Source organism: Moschus berezovskii, chromosome 3, assembly GCF_049115385.1.
Source record: "Moschus berezovskii isolate FMDL1 chromosome 3, NW_MosBer_1.0, whole genome shotgun sequence".
Classification (NCBI taxonomy): Eukaryota; Metazoa; Chordata; class Mammalia; order Artiodactyla; family Moschidae; genus Moschus; species Moschus berezovskii.
The window spans coordinates 23465114-23491659 of NC_142462.1; positions in this window are offsets into that span (position 1 = coordinate 23465114).

Sequence of the window (26546 nt, forward strand, 5' to 3'; positions counted from 1 at the left end):
AATAGAACTGCCATATGATCCAGCAATCGCACTCCTGGGCATACACACCGAGGAAACCAGAATTGAAAGAGACACATGTACTCCAATGTTCATCGCAGCACTGTTTATAATAGCGAGGACATGGAAGCAACCTAGATGTCCATCTGAAGATGAATGGATAAGAAAGCTTTGGTACATATACACAATGGAGTATTTTTCAGCCATCAAAAAGAATGCATTTGAATAAGTTTTAATGAGGTGGATGAAATTGGAGCCAATTATACAGAGTGAAGTAAGCCAGAAAGAAAAACATCAATACAGTATACTAACGCATATATATGGAATTTAGAAAGATGGTAACCTGAACCCTGTATACGAGACTGCAAAAAAGACATAGGCATATAGAACAGTCTTTGGGACTCTGTGGGAGCGGGTGAAGGTGGGATGATTGGGGAGAACGGCATTGTAGCATGTATATTATCATAAGTGACCAGTCCAGGTTTGACGCATGATACAGAATGCTTGGGGCTGGTGCACGGGGATGCCATGGAGGGAGGATATGGGGAAGAGGGAGGTGGGAGGGGGGTTCAAGAAAGAGAACACATGTACACCCGGAGCGGATTCGTGTCAATGTATGGCAAAACAAACCAATATATTAATGTAAGGTAATTTGCCTCCAATAAAATAAGTTAAAAAAAAAAATACTTAGCCTTTCACATTATAATACAGAAACGGCTGCCTATACGCTTTATAAGCTTTAGTATCTTAGATTACATATTTGACTTGATAGCTCAGAAAAGAGTTATAACCTTATGGGGTCTTAGATTTCCATATGGATGCTTGAAATATAGTATAAATGAATATGATATATTTTTATATTATGATATATATTTAATATAATTAAGTATAATATAAATGAATATAGTCCAGTTTGATGACTATTGATGAACTCCACATATAGTTGCTGATTAAAAGAACAAGTGAAAAAAAAAAGTGAAAAAATAGATAAAAAAAATAAAAGAACAAGTGAATCAATAAATGAATGAATGAGCTGATGATAATGTTTGCTTGTGGCAGTTCTTACCGATTTTTAGGTAGTGTATGAAAGACAAGTTAGCCTTCAAGGAGCGTCCTAATTGGGCTAGGTTTCAAGAGTTATTTGATATGAGAAATTTTACTTTGGGCCAAGTACTGAGAACAGAAACCAGATTTAAATTTCAAAAATCATTGACTTCTTTTAGTTTGACATTAGAAAAACAACAACAACAAAAATATAGTCTTCCATGTTCCCATCAGCAGGGACTCAGACCCCTTTAACACATTTTAACCATGTTTCAGGGGTTGATCTTGATGTTCACAGTTCAGAATGGTTGCTAGAGATGGCTCTGATTGTCGTATTCAAGTTCTGGCAGCTAGATGGAGAAAGGGCAGAGATGAACACACTCTCTGCTCTAGGGAAGGGGACACAACTAGGAAGAATTACACAACACTCCCATTCCCATTTCACTGACCAGATGTGACCATACCTAGCTGTGAGGGAGCCTGGATATTATGGTTTTGGATTAGCAGCAGTGTGTTCAGTTAAGCTTCTGTTATGAAATGAATAATTGAACTTTTGGAAAGAGTATTCTCTTACTCATAACTCTTACTCAGATATGGCCATTTTAATCTTCTGGTTGTGCATAAAATTTTAAGAGCACAGAAAAATATATATTTTCCTCAATGAATAATTTTGGAAAAGATATACTCCTATGTCAAGATACGAATTAAGCTTGTTTCTTAACCAGATAAAAACAGAACATCACAATCTAGAAAGCAAAATATTAGTAATTTACAGTTTTAGACAAAGTTTATTTTTTAATGTAAAATGTGCTACAATAGGTAGTCTGCTGGAAGGCAAAATCCAAATTTCACTTCCTTCCATGTACTTTCCTTTGCTACAGAGATTGGAATAATTAAAAATAGAACTAGATTTATCAGATTGCCTTGTAGGTAAAGTTCTGGGTACAGGTTTGGTTCTTCAAAGTTAGATGTGGCTGCAATGAGTTGGTGGCTAGAAGATGGAGGGAAACAAATTATTTTGGATTTTGTTAGTGAATATGTCTCTTCTTCTACAATGATTGCCAAACTTCTATTCTTATCCTCTACCTTCAAAGTACATAGGTTCCCATTTGCGTGTGCGTGCTTGCGCGCGTGCACACACACGCACGTGCACACACACATTGACATCTTAGTAGGCTCTTGGTATGGCGTGTTACCTCCTTGACAAAAGAATGAGTAGAGTTGTCTATGAAAAAGGGCATTTAAACAGAAGAGATAACTAGATAGCCCTTAATCACACAGATGCTATTCTCCGTCTTGCTCCAGGTACTTCAAAACTGATGAATGGTTTCAAAGGGAGCTTCAATTTTCAGGTTACTTTATAAGAAAGACTGAAAAAATTAAGTCCTGTTTTTGCCTTTCTCCCACTCCATTTTATTATGTGACTATCTAATATATATATATATATATATATAATATCTTTCTATAAGCATAATTGCATACGGAAATAATTTTGAAAAGATACATTTAGGTTTTAGAATGGAAAACAGAAAAAATATCCCCACCTCCCTTTTTGGTACAAAGATTTTAAAGTGTCTAAATATTATTTGTTCAGAAATGGTTCATTAAGTGATCTGCATGTTTTCAGCTCAAGCCAGCTATTCCTTTTTAATTTAGGAGGGAATTAGAATTATCACCCCTTCTCTCGCCTCCCCACCTTCAGCCCACGCATTCCTCAAATCCTCGTTTTCTGAGTACATATTATGAGTCACACATTGTGCTAGGTACGGAAGACATAAAGAAACAAAAAGTAAGGTTCCTGCCATGAAGGAGCTCAAATTTTCCTAGGTATGTAGATGTGTAAGTGGATTAATTTTAACACTGCACTTTGTTATGGGCTTCCATGGTGGCTCAGATAGTAAAGAATCTGCCTGCAATTCAGGAGACTCAATTTCGATTCCCTGGTCGGGAAGATCCCCTGAAGAAGGGAGTGGCAACTCACACCAGTATTCTTGCCTGGAGAATTCCATGGACCAAGGAGCTTGGCACGTTGGCACACTATAAGCCATGCTGTCACAAAGAGTTGGACACTGCTGAGTGACTAACACTTTAAGAGTTATAATGGAAGTACTATTAAATTATTTGAATGCCATAGAGGGTAAAGCATCTAACTCTCCTGGGGGAATCATAGAAGGCCAAATTGCATCTTTTTCATTGACTTCATTAAAGTAAGAATAATAATGTCTACTGTCATTCCTTAGGCCAGGATTTTTGCCACCTTTTTACTGTTCATTCTCACATACTTTCTTGGTAAGTACTAGGAAGTAGTATTGGGCAAGGTAGTCAGGGAAATAGAAACCACTCTAGATACTAGACAAAAGAGGAAAGAGAGAGAGAGAGAATGTTATTTAGGTGTTCAGTTCAGTTCAGTTCAGTTCAGTCGCTCAGTCGTGTCCGACTCTCCGCAACCCCATGAATCACAGCACGCCAGGCCTCCCTGTCCATCACCAACTCCCGGAGTTAGGAGGGCTTTAAGAACAGGCTAATAACCAGCTTCTAAAATGGTCTCCAGTGATTCCTCCTTCAAATATTCACACACTTGTGTGGTCCTTTCCCACATTGTATCATGATGATGACTGGTCTGTGTGACTGACACCTTGTTGCAAGAGTGAGGATATGTCGTCTTCTGAGCTGAAATACAAACGATACCATGACTTCTCCCTCTCTGTCTCTGTCTCTACTTCTGTTTCTCTGTCTCTCTCTCTCTGGAGAGACGCTGCCTGGGATGAGACTCAGGAAGCCTGTCAACTGGCTCATATAATGAGGAACTGAGACATTCTGTCAACAGCCAGAAGGAAACTGAGTCCCCAGAACAATAGTCACGTGAGGGAGGGAGATATCATGGAGGTGGATTCTCCAACCTGAATGAAGACTTCAGTTGCACTCTGGTCATCAGCTTGCCTGAAATCTCATGAGAGACACCGAGGCAGAACTACTAGACAGCTGAACTGTTTTCAGATCCTGATCTTCATAAACAATATGAGATAATAAATATTCCTTTTATATGTGAAAAGCAGTTTTGGAGTACTTTGTTATGTAACACCAGATAACTATTTCAAAAGATGCATGAATCTCTGACTGCTAATGTGCTGTGGGAGCTGATGTTTTAATTGGCCCTAGATTCTCTGAAAGATATTCTTTCTTGGAAAGGGCTGGAACCTCTGAAAAGCTGCTGGGTAGCTAGGGCCTGGAATCACCTCAACCTCACTGTCATAATAGCAAAAACAATGTTAGAAGCAAAAAAATTTGTATTTCTGTCTTTTTATCTCTTGCAATTATTGGTAAAATTTAATAAAATCTGTTTGGCTCCCTGCCTAGGCCTGGGAAAACCACAGAAAGTTTACAGAAATACAAGTACAGACTTACAGCTCCAGCGACTCAGAGCAGAAGATATTTAAAACTGAGTGTATTGCTGAGAGAAAAATAACTATAGGAACTACACAGAATGTCTGATTAACTATATTTTGTAGATGAGGAGTCTGGGGCGCAGAGTATGAATAACCTGTCCAAGGTCACACAGCACAAAGTAGAAGCATGTTTCCAAAGCCTATGAATGAGTTTAGATACTGAGAAGACAGGGAATGAAGAATGAAATCTCTTTCTTTCTTTCTTTTTCAAATACAACTTTGCTTCAGACCACTCCTGACCATACGGGGAGGAAGTAGAACCAGAGAGCATCTACTTTAACATGTCGTCTGTAGACTGTTTTTCTATTCCTTTGAACTCATTTATAGGACTTTTTACAGACGCAACTTGTTCCCTGCAAAAGGATATATTGTCATTCAAATGAGTCATGTCCAAGGAGCAGGCAATTTATTCTTATTTGTGCCAGAAGTAAACTGTGAAACTACTGAAGCATGAAGAAGAAATGGGAGAGAAAAAGAGGAGGTTTTATCATCTGGTTTAGTGAAAAAAAAGGAAAAGTCAGGAAAAAAGGTATCTTGAACAATATTTTTATAAAGTTGAAAACAGTCTGCTTGCAATTCAGTTGGTCCTATTGATAAAACTCAGACAAATCAAGGTGAATGAGAGATGTTATTCTATTTGTGCCCTACAAGACCTTTTAGAACTAACACTCCAAAATGATGTCCTTTTCATTATAGGGGACTGGAATGCAAAAGTAGGAAGTCAAGAAACACCTGGAGTAACAGGCAAATTTGGCCTTGGAGCACGGAATGAAGCAGGACAAAGGCTAATAGAGTTTTGCCAAGAGAACGCACTGGTCATAGCAAACACCCTCTTCCAACAACACAAGAGAAGACTCTACACATGGACATCACCAGATGGTCAACACCGAAATCAGATTGTTTATATTCTTTGCAGCAAAGAAGGAGAAGCTCTATACAGTCAGCAAAATCAAGACCAGGAGCTGACTGTGGCTCAGATCATGAACTCCTTATTGCCAAACTCAGACTGAAATTGAAGAAAGTAGGGAAAACCATTAGAACATTCAGATATGACCTAAATCAAATCCCTTATGATTATACAGTGGAAGTAAGAAATAGATTTAAGGGTCTAGATCTGATAGATAGAGTGCCTGATGAACTATGGATGGAGGTTAGTGACATTGTACAGCATACAGGGACCAAGACCATCCCCATGGAAAAGAAATGCAAAAAAGCAAAATGGCTATCTGAGGAGGCCTTACAAAGAACTGTGCAAAGAAGGGAAGCAAAAAGAAAAGGAGAAAAGGAAGATATAAGCATCTGAATGCACAGTTCCAAAGAATAACAAGGAGAGATAAAAAAGCCTTCCTCAGCGATCAATGCAAAGAAATAGAGGAAAACAACAGAATAGGAAAAACAAGAGATCTTTTCAAGAAAATTAGAGATATCAAGGGAACATTTCATGCAAAGATGGGCTCGATAAAGGACAGGAATGGTATGGACCTAACAGAAGCAGCGGGTATTAAGAAGCAGTGGCAAGAATACACAGAAGAATTGTACAAAAAAGATCTTCACGACCAAGATAATCACGACGGTGTGATCACTCACCTGGAGCCAGACATCTTGGAATGTGAAGTCAAGTGGGCCTTAGAAAGCATCACTATGAACAAAGCTAGTGGAGGTGATGGAATTCCAGTTGAGCTATTTCAAATCCTGGAGGATGATGCTGTGAAAGTGCTGCACTCAATATGCCAGCAAATTTGGAAAACTCATCAGTGGCCACAGGACTGGAAAAGGTCAGTCTTCATTCCAATCCCAAAGAAAGACAATGCCAAAGAATTCTCAAACTACTGCACAGTTGCACTCATCTCACATGCTAGTAAATTCATGCTCAAAATTCTCCAAGCCAGGCTTCAGCAATATGTGAACCGTGAACTCCCAGATGTTCAAGCAGGTTTTAGAAAAGGCAGAGGCACCAGAGATCAAATTGCCAACATCCTCTGGATCATGGAAAAAGCAAGAGAGTTCCAGAAAAACATCTATTTCTGCTTCATTGACTATGCCAAAGCCTTTGACTGTGTGGATCACAATAAACTGTGGAACATGCAAAAGAGACGGGAATACCAGGCCACCTGACCTGTCTTTTGAGAAAACTGTATGCAGGTCAGGAAGCAACAGTTAGAACTGGACATGGAACAACAGACTGGTTCCAAATAGGAAAAGGAGTACATCAAAGCTGTATATTATCACCCTGCTTATTTAACTTATATGCAGAGTACATCATATGAAATGCTAGGCTGGAAGAAGCACAAGCTGGAATCAAGATTGGCGGGAGAAATACCAATAACCTCAGATATGCAGATGACACCACCCTTATGGCAGAAAGTGAAGAGGAACTCAAAAGCCTCTTGATGAAAGTGAAAGAGGAGAGTGAAAAGATTGGCTTGAAGCTCAACATTCAGAAAACAAAGATCATGGCATCTGGTCCCATCACTTCATGGGAAATAGATGAGGAAACAGTGGAAACAGTGTCAGACTTTATTTTTGGACTCCAAAATTACTGCAGATGCTGATTGCAGCCATGAAATTAAAAGACACTTACTCCTTGGAAGGAAAGTTATGACCAACCTAGATATCATATTAAAAAGCAGAGACATTACTTTGCCAACCAAGGTCCATCTAGTCAAGGCTATGATTTTTTCCTGTGGTCATGTATGGAAGTGAGAGTTGGACTGTGAAGAAAGTAATTGCCGAGGAATTGATGCTTTTGAACTGTGGTGTTGGAGAAGACTCTTGAGAGTCCCTTGGACTGCAAGGAGATCCAACCAGTCCATTCTAAAGGAGATGAATCCTGGGTGTTCATTGGAAGGACTGATGCTAAAGCTGAGACTCCAATACTTTGGCCACCTCTTGCGACGAGTTGACTCAATGGAAAAGAGTCTGATGCTGGGGCGGGGGGGGGGGGGGGGGCGTTGGGGTGGGAGGAGCCGGGAACGACAGAGAATGAGATGGCTGGATGGCATCACCGACTCTATGGACATGAGTCTGAGTGAACTCCGTGAGTTGATGATGGACGGGGAGGCCTGGCGTGCTGCGATTCATGGGGTCTCAAAGAGTAGGACACGACTGAGCGACTGAACTGAACTGAACTGTTAGTAGAATGATCAAGACAGGGTGAAAGTCACAAGTAGAATTGTTAAAAGTGTTTCCTCTATAATTAACCCAATACTTAGGTAGCCTTTGAAAGTGAAAGGAGCCCCAATGATGGAGATGCAGAGGAAGTAATTATGTACTTTCAATAAATTCCTGAAAGCTCACACATTCCTCTGAGACATACAATCTCTAGAAAAGCTTACATTGTCACTTCCATTCTATTTACTATTTTAACACATTGCATGTTCTGCAGAGGAATTTTGTTTCCAAAAATTATACATTAAGTCAATTCTTTAATTCAAAGCTTTTGGGAAAAATTTCAATTCCTTGTTGCCCATTGAGATTCTGCATTGAATTAATGTTAAGTGCCAAACACTATTGCCACATTATAATTTTATGTGATCATATAATTTTCAGTTTTCTATTGTATATTTTCTAGGTCAAAGATCAACAAACTATAGCCTATAGGCAAAATCTGGCCTGGCGCTTGTTTTACAAATAAAATTTTATTGCAACACAGTCACACCTGATTAAATTTGAGCCAAAGACTTTAACAGATGCTTCGAAAGAAGATACACAGATGACAAGCATATGAAAAGATGACCCTGTATCATATGTCATCAGGAAATGCAACTTAGAACAATAATGCCACACAGCTACACACCTATTAGAATGGTCAACATCTGGAACACTGACAACAGCAAAAGCTGATAAAGACATGGGGCTGTAGGAGTTGTCATTTTTTTGCTAATGGGGATGAAAACTGGTATAGATTCATTGGAAGAAGTTCTGACAAAATCTTACAAAGCTAAGCATACTCTTACTGTATAATCCAGCAATGGTTCACTTTGGTATTTATGCAAAGGAGTTGGAAACTTGTCCACACAAAAGCCTGCACCTAAATCTTTATTGCAGCTTTAGTCATATTTGCCCAAACTTGGAAGCAACCCATGTGTTTTTCGATAGATAAGTGGAGGACTAAAGAGTGAAGCAGCTGAACAGTGGAGTACTACTCAGCACTAAAAAGAAATGAACCACCAAGTCATGAAACAGGGGAACATGACATGAACATTGCTACATGAAAGAAGACAATGAAAAAGGCTACATATTATCTGATCCAACTATCTGACATTCCCTAAAAGGCAAATTTATTGAGACTCTAAAACATCAGTAGCTGCCAGTGGTTGAGGTGAAGTATGACTAGACTGAGCACAGAGAATTTGGGGAGTGCAAGGAGATCCAACCAAGTCCATTCTTAAAGGAGATCAATCCTGGGTGTTCATTGGAAGGACTGATGCTAAAGCTGAAACTCCAATACTTCGGCTACCTCATGCGACGAGTTGACTCACTGGAAAAGAGTCTGATGCTGGGAGGGTTTGGGGGTGGGAGGAGACGGGGACGACAGAAAATGAGATGGCTGGATGGCATCACCGACTCGATGGACATGAGTTTGAGTGTACTCCGGGAGTTGGTGATGGACAGGGAGGCCTGGCGTGCTGTGATTCATGGGGTCACGGAGAGTCGGACACGACTGAGCGACTGAACTGAAATGAACTGAACTGAAGACTACTCTGTATGACACCATATATGTGGAAACATGTCATTAGGTATTTGTTGAAAAACGCTGCAACACCAAGGGTGAACCTTAACATAAATCATGGACTTTGGGTGATCATGATGTGTCATAATCAATTATAACATCATTTATAACAAATGTACCATTCCGTGGAGAATGCCAATAATGGGAGCACTAAGGCATGAATTATGTAAGGGCTTGGGGTATGTGGGAAATCTCTGGACCTTCCTCTCAATTCTATTGTGAATGTAAAACCTCTGAAAAATTGTTTTTTTCCTTAAAATTGGCAATTGCAACCAATCTTTCAGACTCTCTTGAGAATACCCTCTCTTTGTCTCTCTCTCTTTCTCCTTATTCTTATTTTAATATAACATTTTATTAGTATGTCCATTAATATGGCCTGCACTGAAATAAATATTTTCTGGGGCTATGTACTTTCATGGCGTTCTGAAGTGTAACAGCGTTAGGTGGTTCTTCCTTTTCTCCTGCCAAGATCAGAGCATTGAAGTCAGTGAAGAATTCTGCTTCTTCACTCTGCTATCAGTTCTGAATCTGCCCATAATTAATAGTGTGAACCTGGGCAGCTAACTGAACCTGTTTCAGCCTCAGTGATCCTGAGTTAGTACAACAAAAAAACAAAATAACCAAAATCTTAGATTTATTAAAAGAAGGGCTTAGACATTTTTTGATAGCTTCAATTAAGCATTTAGAAAAAGGTTGACTTAAAATGAGAGCTCAATATGGGTTAAAGGTTGATATTTGAATATATATTTTAAAATACAGTATCCAAGCACTTTAAAATGCAGTATTATTATATATTGTTTATTTATTTACTATTTCCTATTTACTCAATTTTTTCTTTAGCTCCTATATCTTATTTTGTTAAATACATGAAAAAAGTATATTCAGAAGGTACATTGAAATTGAAGACACAGACCAAATATGGCTAATGTATTTTTTGTATAGAATTTTTTCAAGTATTTTCACTCACTCTTTCAAGAAATTGCTCTAATAATGCTGTGTCCTTCTATATTTTTGTGATTAAAGAGGTAGAGTGAGAAGATCCTAATAAGTAAGGCAAAAATCATTTACATGGAACCAAGAGTGGTATAGAACCATAGCCTCTTCCAACTCATTTAGCTATGTAACTTTAGACAGTCCATCCCTTACCTAATTTATTTTTTTCTCCATTGTTAATGAGATTTAAAAGCCTACCTTATGAATCCTTCATGACAAGACTTGAGATAACTTGTGTGAAAATAGCCCATTCATGGAACAAAACAAAAGCAATACTTGTTAGAATTTCTTATTAAAATGCTAAAATGATTCTTTTGCCACCACTGTTGAAATTTTCATTATTGATGCTTAAAATAATATTACTTGAAGGTATATATATATATATATATATGCTTTAAAAAGTCTGATAAGGAAATGTGATATAAGACAAAAAGGAAACCTGTTTTTAACATGGCTATACACTGTGGCTCAGAGGTTAAAAGTGTCTGCCTCTAATGCAGGAGACCCGGGTTCGATCCCTGGGTAGGGAAGATCCCCTGGAGAAGGAAATAAATGGTAACCCACTCCAGTATTCTTGCCTGGAGAATCCCATAGACGGAGAAGCCTGGTAAGCTACCGTCCATGGGGTCGCAAAGAGTCGGACACGACTGAGTGACTTTACTTTTCTTTATACACTGTGAAAATTCTGAAAGAGATAGGAATACCAGACCACATGACCTGCCTCTTGAGAAACCTGTATACAGGTCAGGAAGCAACAATTAGAACTGGACATGGAAAAACAGACTGGTTCCAAATAGGAAAAGGAGTACGTCAAGGCTGTATATTGTCACTCTGCTTATTTAACTTATATGCAGAGTACATCATGAGAATTTGGCAATAAGGAGTTCATGATCTGAGCCACAGTCAGCTCCTGGTCTTGTTTTTGCTAACTGTATACAGCTTCTCCATCTTTGGCTGCAAAGAATATAATCAATCTGATTTCGGTGTTGACCATCTGGTGATAGCCATCTGTAGAGTCTTCTCTTGTGTTGTTGGAAGAGGGTGTTTGCTATGACCAGTGTGTTCTCTTGGCAAAACTCTATTAGCCTTTGCCCTGCTTCATTCTGTGCTCCAAGGCCAAATATGCCTGTTACTCCAGGTGTTTCTTGATTTCCTACTTTTGCATTCCAGTCCCCTATAATGAAAAGGACATCTTTTTGGGGTGTTAGTTCTAAAAGGTCTTGTAGGTCTTCATAGAACCGTTCAACTTCAGCTTCTTCAGCGTTACTGGTTGGGGCATAGGCTTGGATTACTGTTTTATTGAATGGTTTGCCTTGAAAATGAACAGAAATCATTCTGTCATTTTTAAGATTGCATCCAAGTACTGCATTTCGGACTCTTTTGTTGACCATGATGGCTGCTCCATTTCTTCTAAGGGATTCCTGCCCACAGTAGTACATATAACGATCATGTGAGTTAAATTCACCCATTCCAGTCCATTTTAGTTCAGTGATTCCTAGAATGTCGATGTTCACTCTTGTCATCTCCTGTTTGACCACTTCCAATTTGCCTTGATTCATGGACCTAACATTCCAGGTTCCTATGCAATATTGCTCTTTACAGCATCAGACCTTGCTTCTATCACCAGTCACATCCACAGCTGGGTATTGGTTTAGCTTTGGCTCCATCCCTTCATCCTTTCTGGAGTTTTTTCTCCACTGATCTCCAGTAGCATTCTGGGCATGTACCAACCTGGGGAATTCCTCATTCAGTATCCTATCAGTTTGCCTTTTGATATTGTTCATGGGGTTCTCAAGGCAAGCATACTGAAGTAGTTTGCCATTCCTTTCACCAGTAGACCACATTCTGTCAGACCTCTCCATCATGACCCACCCGTCTTGGGTGGCCCCACACGGCATGGCTTAGTTTCATTGAGTTAGACAGGGCTATGGTCCATGTGATCAGATCAACTAGTTTTCTGTGATTATGATTTCAGAAGAAAGTAGGGAAAACCACTAGACCATTCAGATATGACCTAAATCAAATTCCTTATGATTATACAGTGGAAGTGAGAAATTGATTTAAGCGTCTAGATCTGATAGATAGAGTGCCTGAAGAACTATGGACGGAGGTTCGTGACATTGTACAAGAGACAGGGACCAAGACCATCCCCATGGAAAAGAAATGCAAAAAAGCAAAATGGCTGTCTGAGGAGGTCTTACAAATAGATGTGAAAAGAAGAGAAGCAAAAAGCAAAGGAGAAAAGGAAAGATATAAGCATCTGAATGCAGAGTTCCAAAGAATAGCAAGGAGAGATAAGAAAGCCTTCCTCAGCGATTAAGGTAAAGAAATAGAGGAAAAAACAGAATAGGAAAACAAGAGATCTTTTCAAGAAAATTAGAGATATCAAGGGAATATTTCATGCAAAGATGGGTTTGATAAAAGACAGAAATGGTATGAACCTAACAGAAGCAGAAGATGTTAAGAAGAGGTGGCAAGAATACACAGAAGAATTGTACAAAAAAGATCTTCACGACCAAGGTAATCACGATGGTGTGATCACTCACCTAGAGCCAGACATCTTGGAATGTGAAGTCAAGTGGGCCTTAGAAAGCATCACTACGAACAAAGCTAGTGGAGGTGATGGAATTCCAGTTGAGCTATTTCAAATCCTGGAAGATGATGCTGTGAAAGTGCTGTACTCAATATGCCAGCAAATTTGGAAAACTCAGCAGTGGTCACAGGACTGGAAAAGTTCAATCTTCATTCCAATCCCAAAGAAAGGCAATGACAAAGAATGCTCCAACTACCGCACAATTGCACTCATCTCACACGCTAGTGAAATCATGCTCAAAATTCTCCTAGCAAGGCTTCAGCAATATGTGAACCGTGAACTTCGAGGTTTTAGAAAAGGCAGAGGAACCAGAGATCAAATTGCTAACATCCACTGGATCATGGAGAAAGCAAGAGAGTTCCAGAAAAACATCTATTTCTTCTTCATTGACTATGCCAAAGCCTTTGACTGTGTGGATCACAATAAACTGTGGGACATTCTGAAAGAGATGGGAATACCAGACCACCTAACCTGACTCTTGAGAAACCTGTATGCAGGTCAGGAAGCAACAGTTAGAACTGGACATGGAACAACATACTGGTTCCAAATAGGAAAAGGAGTACGTCAAGGTTGTATATTGTCACCCTGCTTATTTAACTTATATGCAGAATACATCATGAGGAACTCTGGGCTGGAAGAAGCACAGGCTGGAATCAAGATTGCCGGGAGAAATATCAATAACCTCACATATGCAGATGACACCACCCTTATGGCAGAAAGTGAAGAGGAAATGATAAAGCCTCTCAATGAAAGTGGGAGTGAAAAGGTTGGCTTGAAGCTCAACATTCAGAAAACTAAGATCATGGCATCTTGTCCCATTACTTCATAGCAAATAGATGGGGAAATAGTGGAAACAGTGGATGACTTTACTTTTCTCGGCTCCAAAATCACTCCAGATGGTGATTGAAGCCATGAAATTAAAAGATGCTTACTCCTTGGAACGAAAGTTATGACCAACCTAGATAGCATATCAAAAAGCAGAGACATTACTTTGCCTATAAAGTCCAAAAGGCTGTTGTTTTTACAATAGTCATGTATGCATTTGAGAGTTGGACTATAAAGAAAGCTGAGTGCCAAAGAATTGATCCTTTAGAAATGTGGTGCTGGAAAAGACTCTTGAGAGTCCCTTGGACTGCAAGGAGATCCAACCAGTCCATCCTAAAGAAGATCAGTCCTGAATATTCATTGGAAGGACTGATGTTGAAGCTGAAACTCCAATACTTTGGTCACCTAATGCAAATAATTGACTCATTTGAAAAGACCCTGATGCTGGGAAAGATTGAAGACAGGAGGTCAAGGGGATGAAAGAAGATGAGATGGTTGGATAGCATCACTGACTCAATGGACATGAGTTTGAGCAAGCTCCCAGCATTGGTGATGGACAGGGAAGCCTGGTGTGCAGCAGTCCATGGGGGGTCACAAAAAGTCAGATACAACTGAGAGACTGTGTTCAGCTGAACTGAAGGGCATACATGAGTCAATGAAGTTATCAAGCTTTGGGTTCATAAATCTATGTTTGAAGCATTATTTTATTGTTTGGTAGTTGGTATAAGTGGACAAATTATTTCACTTCTCTGAGCCTCAATTTCCTCATCTAAATAAAAGATGACAATAAAACCTACCTTGTAGGAAGTAGGTGTAAATTTCCTGGTATATGATGACACTCCGTAAACAAATGATAGCTCTTGCTGTTAATGAAAATATTGACAATTATTTTGCAAAGATGAAGTAGCTGCATTGATGCTGCCAAAGTTGGAACTAGTGGAGATGTGGATTCACATGGAAGTGATTTCCAGAATGAAGATGAGCAGCATATTAGGTTAGAATACTTGAAAGTGGTAGCAACTATGAAATTCAGAATCTACAGAGCTGAACTATTTAAAACATAATCCAAAAGGGTACTTTTTTTAAGTGGAGAAGAAATAATAGAATTCTACAGGAGGAAATTTTTATAACCAAATAAAGAACTCCCAAAGCTAAACTCTTTCTTCAATATATGATATTTGGAAGGATATTTAACAAAATGTTAAGTTCATTCCTTTTCAATGTATTTGTAGGAAATAATCATAACTATCAAATTATTTTTTTAATTCTAAGACTCCAAACAATTTTTCATAATATCAAAAAGTGAAACAAATGAATGATTGCAGATAACTGAGTATTAATATATGTTATATTAATTTAAGGGCTTCCCAGGTGGCTTATTGGTAAAGAATCTACCTGCCAAGCAGGAGACCCTGGTTCAATCCTGGATGGGGAAGATTCCCTGGAGAAAGGAATGGCAACCCACTCCAGCATTCTTGCCTGGGAAATCCTATGAACAGATGGGCTTGGCAGGCTATAGTCCATGGAATTGCAAAGACTGGACATGACTTAGTGACTAAAACAACAACAACAACATACTTGGAAGAAAATTATGTAGTTATTAAATATGTAAGACCTATATCTAGAGAATGTGTATATTAAATTTATGGTAAAGTATAATATTATTTATAAATATATGAACATATGCATGAGGCCAATATATTTCTCTCCCATATATGAAAAATGAAAACACAATCAGTGATTCTTTATTCATGGTAGAACCACAGGCAATATTTTTCTCCCTGTGTGTATGTCTGATGTTCCAGATTTCCATAAGGAGCAAGACTTCATGAAGCATTGGAGTTTGGCCCACAGTTGGTGATGGACAGGGAGGCCTGGCGTGCTATGATTCATGGGGTCGCGGAGAGTCGGACACGACTGAGCGACTGAACTGAACTGAACTGAACTGATACACACTTGCCTCCCCAGTTCCAGTTTTCCCTCTTAAGATCAGCTAATATTTAAGACAGTGATACAAAAAGATGCAAATATTTACTTCCTAAACAGTAGGAAGGCCTTTCAAGGCCTTCACTAATGGTTGTAGGCACTCTTACAGTTAACTGATTAAGATCTGTGCACCCATAAAAAGTGTAGAGATTAAAGGAGAGGACTGAAAATGTATTCATAATTAGAGAGGGGACCAAGATTGTGTTTGGGACATGATTAACTGGTAATCAGTAAAGAACAAACTGATTATTAGCTGTTCAATTGTTGTTAGTCTTAGGGGATTCCACTCAGTGGCCTAATTAAACTGAGCTTGAAGGCTTCACATCTCCATTCAGTGGCAATTTTATTATAATATTCGGTTCTTTGCATGAGATTTGCCTTCCCTCTCTTTAATCATATGTTTTGCCTTTGTGTAACACCTTCCTTGATTAGTTTCTCTACAGGATTAGCTCTTGATAACTGCATGGTTTATGAAAGCAAATGTCACATATAAGACAATCTGGATATTAAGGCTTCTTGTCAGTCTTCGAAATTTTCCAAAAGGGAAAAACAAACAAAAGACATGCACTTGTTTTAATTAAAAGGACTTTCTTGGCTATTCTGAACTGTTTATTTGTTTGGCTCTGAATATTTTGTACAGATAAGATTTCAGAAAAAAAAAAAAAGCAAACATATATCACAATGACTCCAGAGAAATAAAAGTATTTTACATTTTAAATTCGAACTCAAGGGAACTTTTATTAATTGCATTATTCCCAGCATGTAGGTCACCCTCTAAGATAGCAGTAATTCTTTCTGGCTCTAGGGTACCACTTAGATTAGAAATGCTCTCACTACTTTGAAATATGCAGCACAGAGGCCCTACATGTGTGTCTTTGTAGCTTAAAACCAAGTAGTGATTTAACAATTAGCTGATTAATTCAATCAGTGTTAATGACTAAACTGTGGCTGATTTGAATAATGCAGACTTTCACATGAATTTTTGGTAAAAAATCATCCAGATTGGCTGTATAATTCATTGATAACTCAGTTACCAAATCTCAATTTTGTACTGTCCACCATAAACTTAGGTAGCAAAAATTGAGCTGAGTCTAAGCCATAATATGAAAGAGAGTAGTTTCATGTTATGGCTTATAATAAGAGAGATAAACAAGTCTGTTATAAACAAAAGAAAAAAGCCATAATAATTTCTATGCTGTAATATGCTAAGTTGCTTGAGTCATGTCTGACTCTTTGCAACTCTGTGGACTGTAGCCCGCCAGGCTCCTCTGTCCATGGGATTTTCCAGGCAAGAATACTGAAGTGGATTGCTGTGCCCTCCGCCAGGGGATCTTCCTGACCCAAACCTGTGTCTCTTACATCTATCTGTGTTGGCTGGCAGGTTCTTTACCACTAGCTCCACCTGGAAAGTCCCAGTATTTTCATTCCAGACCCTAGAAGTCACAAATTAATACTAATATAACATTTCACTTTCAAAAAGTAATATATCTTGATAATATTCTCTGTTAGCTGATAAGTAAGTCAGTATGGATAAACCTCAGAGCCACTTTCAAAACAACTTTTATTTTTAAAACTTCAGGTACATCTGTGTCGGAGAAGGCAATGGCAAGCCACTCCAGTACTCTTGCCTAGAAAATCCCATGGATGGAGGAGCCTGGTAGGCTGCAGTCCGTGGGGTCGCTATGGGTCGGACACGACTGAGCGACTTCACTTTCACTTTTCACTTTCACACATTGGAGAAGGAAATGGCAACCCACTCCAGTGTTCTTGCCTGGAGAATCCCAGGGACGGGGGAGCCTAGTGGGCTTCCATCTATGGGATCACACAGAGTCGGACACGACTGAAGTGACTTAGCAGCAGTAGCAGCAGCAGTACATCTGTGTAATTGCTCCATTGCAACAATGTTATCATTGTTCAGTTGCTAAGCTGTGACACATGGACTGCAGCCTACCAGGCTCACCTGCCTATGGGGTTTTCCAGGCAAGAATATTGGAGTGGGTTGCCATTTCCTTCTCCAGGGGATCTTCCCTAACAAGGAGTTGAACCCGTATCTCCTGCATTGGCAGATAGATTCTTTACCACTGAGCCACCAGGAAAGCTCATTAACAAAAAGTGATGTCTCTTCAGTGCCTACTATATACAGTCTGTGCTTTAAAGTAGCTTCATTTGACTAAGTTACAGTTTTATTCATGAACATTTGGTAATAAATGAATTCTCATTTACTTGGAATATACAGTTGTGAAAAATTGAAGGCATATAGCTAAAATTTATGCAAACGTCGTATTTTCAATATAACATACTTGTACAAAACTGATGATGGAAATAAATGACATTTGATGGTTCAGAAATGACTTCAATCTATAGAATATGTCTTATCTTTGTAGAAAAATATGAAAGCAATTTTAGTTATTTGCTATAACAGGGTTTTTTCCCCATTCTAAATCCACTGAAGTGTATAGTACTTAGTCTGGCCATATGATAAAACTATTTAATAAATTCTAAAATTAAAATTAATCTTAAGTAATATAATACATACTAGAAAAAATATCATTATTTTCAAGAAATCAAAGATTTTGCCATCCTTTACCATTCTTGCTCATATCTGTATTTCTAGTACTTGATAGGGTGATTGCAAACAGTAGGCACTTGTGCAATTTTTGTTGAAAGAATAAATTAATGAATTGATACCATAGAAGACAGAAACAAAAATTTAGGAGAAAATGCAAACTGGTATGCATTTCTTTCTTCCTACTTTGAATAAAACATTGACTCCTAATTGGATGAATAACCATACAGTCTCCTGTGTGTATTCAGTCTCTTGAGAATATATATTTTTAAAATTTCCTGGGCCACTTCTTTAAGTCAACACTCTCATAGGCATAATTCTTTGTCTTTGAAGCCAGCAGTAATTTTTCCTCTACAGAAAATGGATTTGGAAAGCAGAAGCTGTATTTTTTAGGAAAGCTATACAAAACCCAGTAAAATAATTTACATTTTAAAGGAAATTTCATTGACCAGCTATTTGTATGTGAACCATTTACTTGAATAACTTTTCTGAACTCCACTAAAATGATTAAGTTCTTAATATTTCTGGGGTTCATTTCAGTTCAGTTCAGTCATTCAGTCATGTCTGACTATTTGCGACCTCATGAACCACAGCACACCAGGCCTCCCTATCCATACCAACTCCCGAAGTCCACCCAAACCCATGTCCATTGAGTGGTGATGCCATCCAGCCATCTCATCCTCTGTCGTCCCCTTCTCCTCCTGCCCTCAATCTTTCCCAGCATCAGGGTCTTTTCAAATGAGTCAGTTCTTCACATCAAGTGGCCAAAGTATTGGTTTCAACTTCAACATCAGTCCTTCCAATGAACATCCAGGACTGATCTCCTTTAGGACGGACTGGTTGGATTTCAACACCACAGTACAAAAGCATCAGTTCTTCGGCACTCAACTTTCTTTATAGTCCAACTCTCACATTCATACATGACGACTGGGAAAAACCATAGCCTTGACTAGATGGACCTTGGTTGGCAAAGTAATGTCTCTGCTTTTTAATATGCTATCTATGTTGGTCATAACTTTCCTTCCAAGGAGTAAGCGTCTTTTAATTTCATGGCTGCAGTCACCGTCTGCAGTGATTTGGGAACCCAAAAATATAAAGTCATCCACTGTTTCCACTATTTCCCCATCTATTTGCCATTAAGTGATGGGGCCAGATGCCATGATCTTAGTTTTCTGAATATTGAGCTTTAAGCCAACTTTTACACTCTCCTCTTTCACTTTCATCAAGAGGCTTTTTAGTTCTTCACTTTCTGCCATAAAGGTGGGGTCATCTGCATATCTGAGGTTATTGATATTTCTCCCAGCAATCTTGATTCCAGCTTGTGTTTCTTCCAGCCCAGCATTTCTCATGATGTACTCTGCATAGAAGTTAAATAAGCAGGGTGACAATATACAGCCTTGATGTACTCCTTTCCCAATTTGAAACCAGTCTGTTGTTCCATGTCCAGTTCTAACTTGATTCCTGACCTGCATACAAGTTTCTCAAGAGGCAGGTCAGGTGATCTGGGATTCCCATCTCTTTCAGAATGTTCCACAGTTTATTGTGATCCACACAGTCAAAGGCTTTGGCATAGTCAAGAAAGCAGAAATAGATGTTTTTCTGGAACTCTCTTGCTTTTTCGATGATCCAGCGGATGTTGGCAATTTCTGGGGTACTTAATAAAAAATAATATTAAAAAGCTACATATTGAAGGTTCTAGGTAAGTAACTATTACTAAAGAACTAGGTGTTACTACCATTATCCTAGATCTGGAAAACCAAGTTTTCATTTCCCATTGTCTTATTAAATTTTATGTTTTCCAAAGATATGTTCACAAACAACCCTCCCCAGACACATACACAAATCTTTCCAGGAATATTTTTTTTAATGATTTGCTTTACTATTCCAAATTGTGTAACATGAATGTAATTTCAATAATTTTAATGGTAGTAACATACTTTCTTGAATAATATTTTAATTTTGTCCCCAGTGTAATTGCACTATATTTTATCAATATTGATAAACTGTAAAATTTATAGGTGCCTACTAAGTTATTTTGGGGCTTCCCTGGTGACTCAGTGGTAAAGAACCTGTCTGCCAGTGCAAGAGAAGCAGGTTCAATCCCTGGTTCAGGAAGATCCCCTGGAGAAGTAAATGGCAACCCACCCCAGTATTCTTGCCTGGGAAATCCCATGAACAGAGTTGCCTGGTGGGCTACAGTCCATGGGATTGCAAAAGAGTCAGACACAACTAGCTACAAACAACAACTAAGTGTTTAAGTCTCTTAAATTGTCTACAATGATCTAACTTGGTGCAATGGACAATACTTGAAATTTATCAAATATTGAATTTTTAAATATTCAGTTCAGTTCAGTTCAGTCGCTCAGTCATGTCCGACTCTCCGTGACCCCATGAATCACAGCCCGCCAGGCCTCCCTGTCCATCACCAACTCCCAACTTGTTAAATATTATTATAGCTAAAGGTTTTCTGTATAATATGTACTCTAATGGATATGTGCATACAGAACACCTGGTGCAACTTCTAAGTGTGTCTGGATTTCTGACAGCACGTTCTGAGAGTATTCACCAAACTAGGGGGAAAAACACAGCTTAATAAGAACCTGAAATGTCTGTTTGGCACTCTCTTTAATTCTGAACTATAACATCTCAGCTCAACATAAGTTATTCCACTATTATTATTATATGTTTGATTTATTTAATACCGTCTACTTTGAAATATCATGCTAAACACACAAAGAACTTCACAGCAGTTTACATGTATTTAACCCCCTTCATTTTCTGTGCTAGTCATACCTATTTTTCTATATATAATTGCCAAAGTACATTGCTATTACTCACAGTTTAAATAGTCATTTCCTGTATTTTTTCTGTGCTTTAATTTGTTTAATTGCTATTGATCTGTCTACAAATTGGCTTATTCCTTTTATTATTATTATTCAGTGCACAATCTTCTGTAAATCATCTCAAATAATTTTTTTTTAATTCAGGTATTGTATCTCCCAGTTCTTTTATATGGAGTTTTCATTTTGCAACTAGAGCATATCATCTTTTTATTTCTTTATCTATATTTCCCCATAAAATATTAACATGTTTATATTTCTTTTCAAATTCTTATGTGCTAAATCCAACAATTGGATCATCTGGAGGTGTTTCTCTATTGACTGCTTTCTTTTTATTTATGGGTTAAAGTGGCCTGTTGTTTTCACTCATTATGTATATTTTTTTCTCCTATTCCAGACATTGTGCATAAAATAAAAATGGAGAGTTAAATAAAATTTCATTTTGTTTTATTTTCTAGAGAGTAGTTAATGTGAAGTGTTGATCACTTAGATTTGTCTTTAGTGAAGTTGAGCTGATCCAGTATCAAAGCTTAAATCAGATTGAATTTACCTGAGGCTTGTTCCACCTAGAATCCACACAGCTCTGCCAACTGACTTTGCCCCAATGAGCTGGGAATAGATTAGTCACACTGCTTTAGATGATTTTGGTTCACCTGTGCTTTCAGTTTTGGCAGTGCTCCAGAACCCAAGCACTGCAATGGTGTATAACATACGTCATTTCTCTGCTTTCTAGTCCTTTCCCATTACCATTCTTTCCCAGGAAAATCACAATAGAGAAGAGAGAAATTTGCTGGACCGAGAATTTTAATGTCTTGGTCTCTTTCTTCTTACAATATATTGTTTAAGGATCAGTTGATTTTTTTCCTGTCATTGATAAGCTTCTCTCTCTCTGACTGGACTGTCCCTTCATGCATCTCTACTTAGATCATGAGGTGGATCACGGATTTGAAAACTGCCATGGGACTCAGCTTACTTTGAAAGTGCTATTTTCTCAGCGGAATTCACCTTGCATTATCTACTTTTTGATAGTCTCACAGAATAAATGGCTCTCATTTTATCTAGTATTTTTAGAAATGTAGTATACTGCAACATTCTACATACTGATCTAGAGTAGAGATCTAAACTGAACTTTTAACAGCATCGGACTTTGCTTCTATCACCAATCATATCCACAAATTAGAGATACCAAGGGAACATCATGCAAAGATGGGCTCCATAAAGGACAGAAATGGTATGGACCTAACAGAAGCAGAAGATATTAAGAAGAGATGGCAAGAATACACAGAAGAACTGTACAAAAAAGATCTTCACGACCCAGATAATCACGATGGTGTGATCACTCACCTAGAGCCAGACATCTTGGAATGTGAAGTCAATTCGGCCTTAGAAAGCATCACTACGAACAAAGCTAGTGGAGGTGATGGAATTCCAGTTGAGCTATTTCAAATCCTGAAAGATGATGCTGTGAAAGTGCTGCACTCAATATGTCAGCAAGTTTGGAAGACTCAGCAGTGGCCACAGGACTGGAAAAGGTCAGTCTTCATTCCAATCCCAAAGAAAGGCAATGCTAAAGAATGCTCAGACTACCGCACAATTGCACTCATCTCACGCGCTAGTAAAGTCATGCTCAAAATTCTCCAAGCAAGGCTTCAGCAATATGTGAACATGAACTTCCAGATGTTCAAGCTGGTTTTAGAAAAGGCAGAGGAACCAGAGATCAAATTGCCAACATCCTCTGGATCATGGAAAAATCAAGAGAGTTCCAGAAAAACATCTATTTCTGCTTTCTTGACTATGCCAAAGCCTTTGACTGTGTGGATCACAATAAACTGCGGAAAATTCTGAAAGAGATGGGAATACCAGACCACCTGACCTGCCTCTTGAGAAACCTGTATGCAGGTCAGGAATCAAGTTAGAACTGGACATGGAATAACAGATTGGTTTCAAATAGGAAAAGGAGTATGTCAAGGCTGTATATTGTCACTCTGCTTATTTTACTTATATGCAGGGTACATCATGAGGAACCCTGGGCTGGAAGAAGCAGAAGCTGGACTCAAGATTGCTGGGAGAAATACCAATAACCTCAGATATGCAGATGACACCACCCTTATGGCAGAAAGTGCGTGTGAGTGTGTGTGAAAGTCGCTCAGTTGTGTCCGACTCTTTGCGACCCCATGGGCTATACAGTCCATGAAATGAATTCTCCAGGCCAGAATACTGGAGTGAGTAGCCTTTCCCTTCTCCAAGAGATCTTCCCAACCCAGGGATTGAATCCAGGTCTCCCGCATTGCAGGCAGATTCTTTACCCGCTGAGCCACAAGGGAAGCCTTAAACTGCAGAGGAACTAAAAAATCTCTTGATGAAAGTGAAAGAGGAGAGTGTAAAAGTTGGCTTAAAGCTCAACATTCAGAAAACGAAGATCATGCCATCTGGTCCCATCATTTCATGGGAAATAAATGGGGAAACAGTGTCAGACTTTATTTTTTGGGGCTCCAAAATCAGTGCAGATGCTGATTGCAGCCATGAAATTAAAAGACGCTTACTCCTTGGAAGGAAAGTTATGACCAACATAAATAGCATATTAAAAAGCAGAGACATTACTTTGCCAACCAAGGTCCGTCTAGTCCAGGCTATGGTTTTTCCTGTGGTCATGTATGGATGTGAGAGTTGGACTGTGAAGAAAGCTGGTTGCCGAAGAATTGATGCTTTTGCACTGTGGTGTTGGAGAAGACTCTCGAGAGTCCCTTGGACTGCAAGGAGATCCAACCAGTTCATCCTAAAGATCAGTCCTGGTTGTTCATTGGAAGGACTGCTGCTGAAGCTGAAACTCCAATACTTTGGCCACCTCATGCGAAGCGTTGACTCACTGGAAAAGACCCTGATGCTGGGAGGGATTGGGGGCAGGAGGAGAAGGGGATGACCGAGGATGAGATGGCTGGATGGCATCACCGACTCGATGGACATGAGTTTGGGTGAACTCCGGGTGTTGGTGACGGAGAGGGAGGCCTGGCATGCTGCGGTTCATGGGGTCGCAAAGAGTCGGACATGACTGAGTGGCTGAACTGAACTGAACTGAATCTGATCTCAGTTTTCATACAATTTAAAATAGACATGCCATTGTTGGTTTTTCCGGGGGAGGAAGGAGCATTCTTTGACACTAACAGCAAAGAGTCAAAGGTTAAGCACTTATTCTTCCTGAACTCTGACGGCAAGTTTGAGGACACATGATGTAATGTTAGCAAGTTTATTCTCTGCTGGAGATTTTTGAATCTGCGGAGAGTTTGAGGTAGAGAAGCAGAAGCAGAAGTACTTTTGATATTTGTATTAACATCCAGTGTCCAGGGGCAGTGATATCTCTGCTTCTGTAGTATATTCAGTAGAGAATCTGGGAGTTTAGCTTTTATTAACATTCTACCCAATTCCCCAACCCAGTTTACCCACCTACAGCATATACTTGTTCAATCACTAAATCATGTTTGACTCTTTGTGACCCCTGGACTGCAGCAGGCCAGGATCCTCTGTACTCCATTATCTCCTGGAATTTGCTCAAATTTATGTCTGTTGAGTTGGTGACACTATCTAACTGTCTTGTCCTCTGTTGTCCCCTCCTCCTCCTGTCTTCAATGTTTCCCAGCATGGGGTCTTTTCCAATGAGTCTGCTCTCTGTGTCAGGTGGCCAGACTATTGGAGCTTCAGCTTTGACATCAGTCCTTCCAGAAGATATGCAGGGTTGATTTATTTTAAGATTGACTGCAATCCAAGGAACTCTCAAGAGTCTTCTCCAGCAACACTATTCATTATATACTGCTGACATATTTTGTATTTTATTTAGACTGAAATATTTCTTTATTATATATATATATATACACACATTATATGTTTATTTGTTTTGAGTAACTAAAATGCCTTTTTTGTGCTCTAATGGAGGGGATATATGTATAATTATTGCTGATTCTGTCTGTTGTATGGCACAAACCAAGGTAACATGTAAAACAATTATCCTCCAATTAAAAAATAAATGAAAAAAAATTAATTAAATAGGACAGTACATTTAAGCTCTATACCAAAAGATAGCATTGAATGAATGCTCTGCAAACTTTATTTTCCTCATTTTTTTCCAGATATAAGCGAAATTATTTGACTTCTTTGGATCAACCTCAAAACTGCCCATGGTAGTGAATATGGTAGCTCTCTCATATATACTTATTATATGAAATAATGAATAGATTACCAAGAATAATATACTTCACTCTTATCTCTGCTTTAGCTAATAGATGCTGCTGTGGCTGTTGATTTCAAATGATGTCATACTGGTAAATTCTAGAACTGGGTTCAGTTCAGTTCAGTCATTCAATTGTGTCTGACTATTTGATAACCCATGGACTGCAGCACACCATGTTTCCCTGTCCATCACCAATTCCCAGAGCTTACTCAAACTCATGTCCATTGAGTTGGTGATGCCATCCAGCCATCTCATCCTCTGTTGCCCTCTTCTCCTCCTGCCTTCAGTCTTCCCCAGCACCAGGGTCTTTTCCAGTGAGTCAGTTCTTCGCATCAGGTGGCCAAATTATTGGAGTTTCAGCTTCAGCATCAGTCCTTCCAATGAATACTCAGGAGTGATTTCCTTTATGATTGACTGGTTTGATCTCCTTGCCGTGCAAAGGGACCCTCAAAAGTATTCTCCAAAATCACAGTTCAGAAGCTTCAATTCTTTGGCGCTCAACTTTCCTTATGGTCCAACTCTAACATCCATACATGACTACTGGAAAAACTATAGCTTTGACAAGATGGCCCTTTGTTGGCAAAGCAATGTCTCTGTTTTTTAATATACTGTCTAGTTTTGTCATAGCTTTTCTTCCATGGAGCAAGCATCTTTTAATTTCGTGGCTGCAATCACCATCTGCAGTGATTTTGGAGCCCCCCAAAATAAAGTCTATCACTGTTTCTATTGTTTCCCCATCTATTTCCCATGAAGTGATGGGACCAAATGTCATGATCTTAATTTTTTGAATGTTGAATTTTAAGCCACTTTTTAACCTCTATTCTTTTATCTTCATTAAGAGGCTCTTTTGTTCCTCTTCACTTTCTGTCATAAGGGTGGTGTCATTTGCATATCTGAGGTCATTGATATTTCTCCTGGCAATCTTGATTCCTACTTGCTCTTCTCCCAGCCTGGCATTCCACTGTGTATCCATTATGCACTGTGCATATAGATAAAATAAGCAAGGTGACAATATATAGCCTTGAGATACTCCTTTCCCAATTTGGAACCAGTCTCTTGTTACGTGTCCAGTTCTAACAGTTGCTTCTTGATCTGCATACAGATTTCTCAGGAGTCAGGTAAGATGGCCTGGTACTCCTACCTCTAAGAATTTTGCAGTTTATTGTGAGCCACACTGTTAAAAGCTTTAGCATAGTCAATGAAGCAGAAGTATATCTTCTTCTGGAATTCTCTTGCTTTCTCTATGATCCAGCAGATGTTGGCAATTTGATATCTGGTTCCTCTGCCTTTTCTAAATCCAGC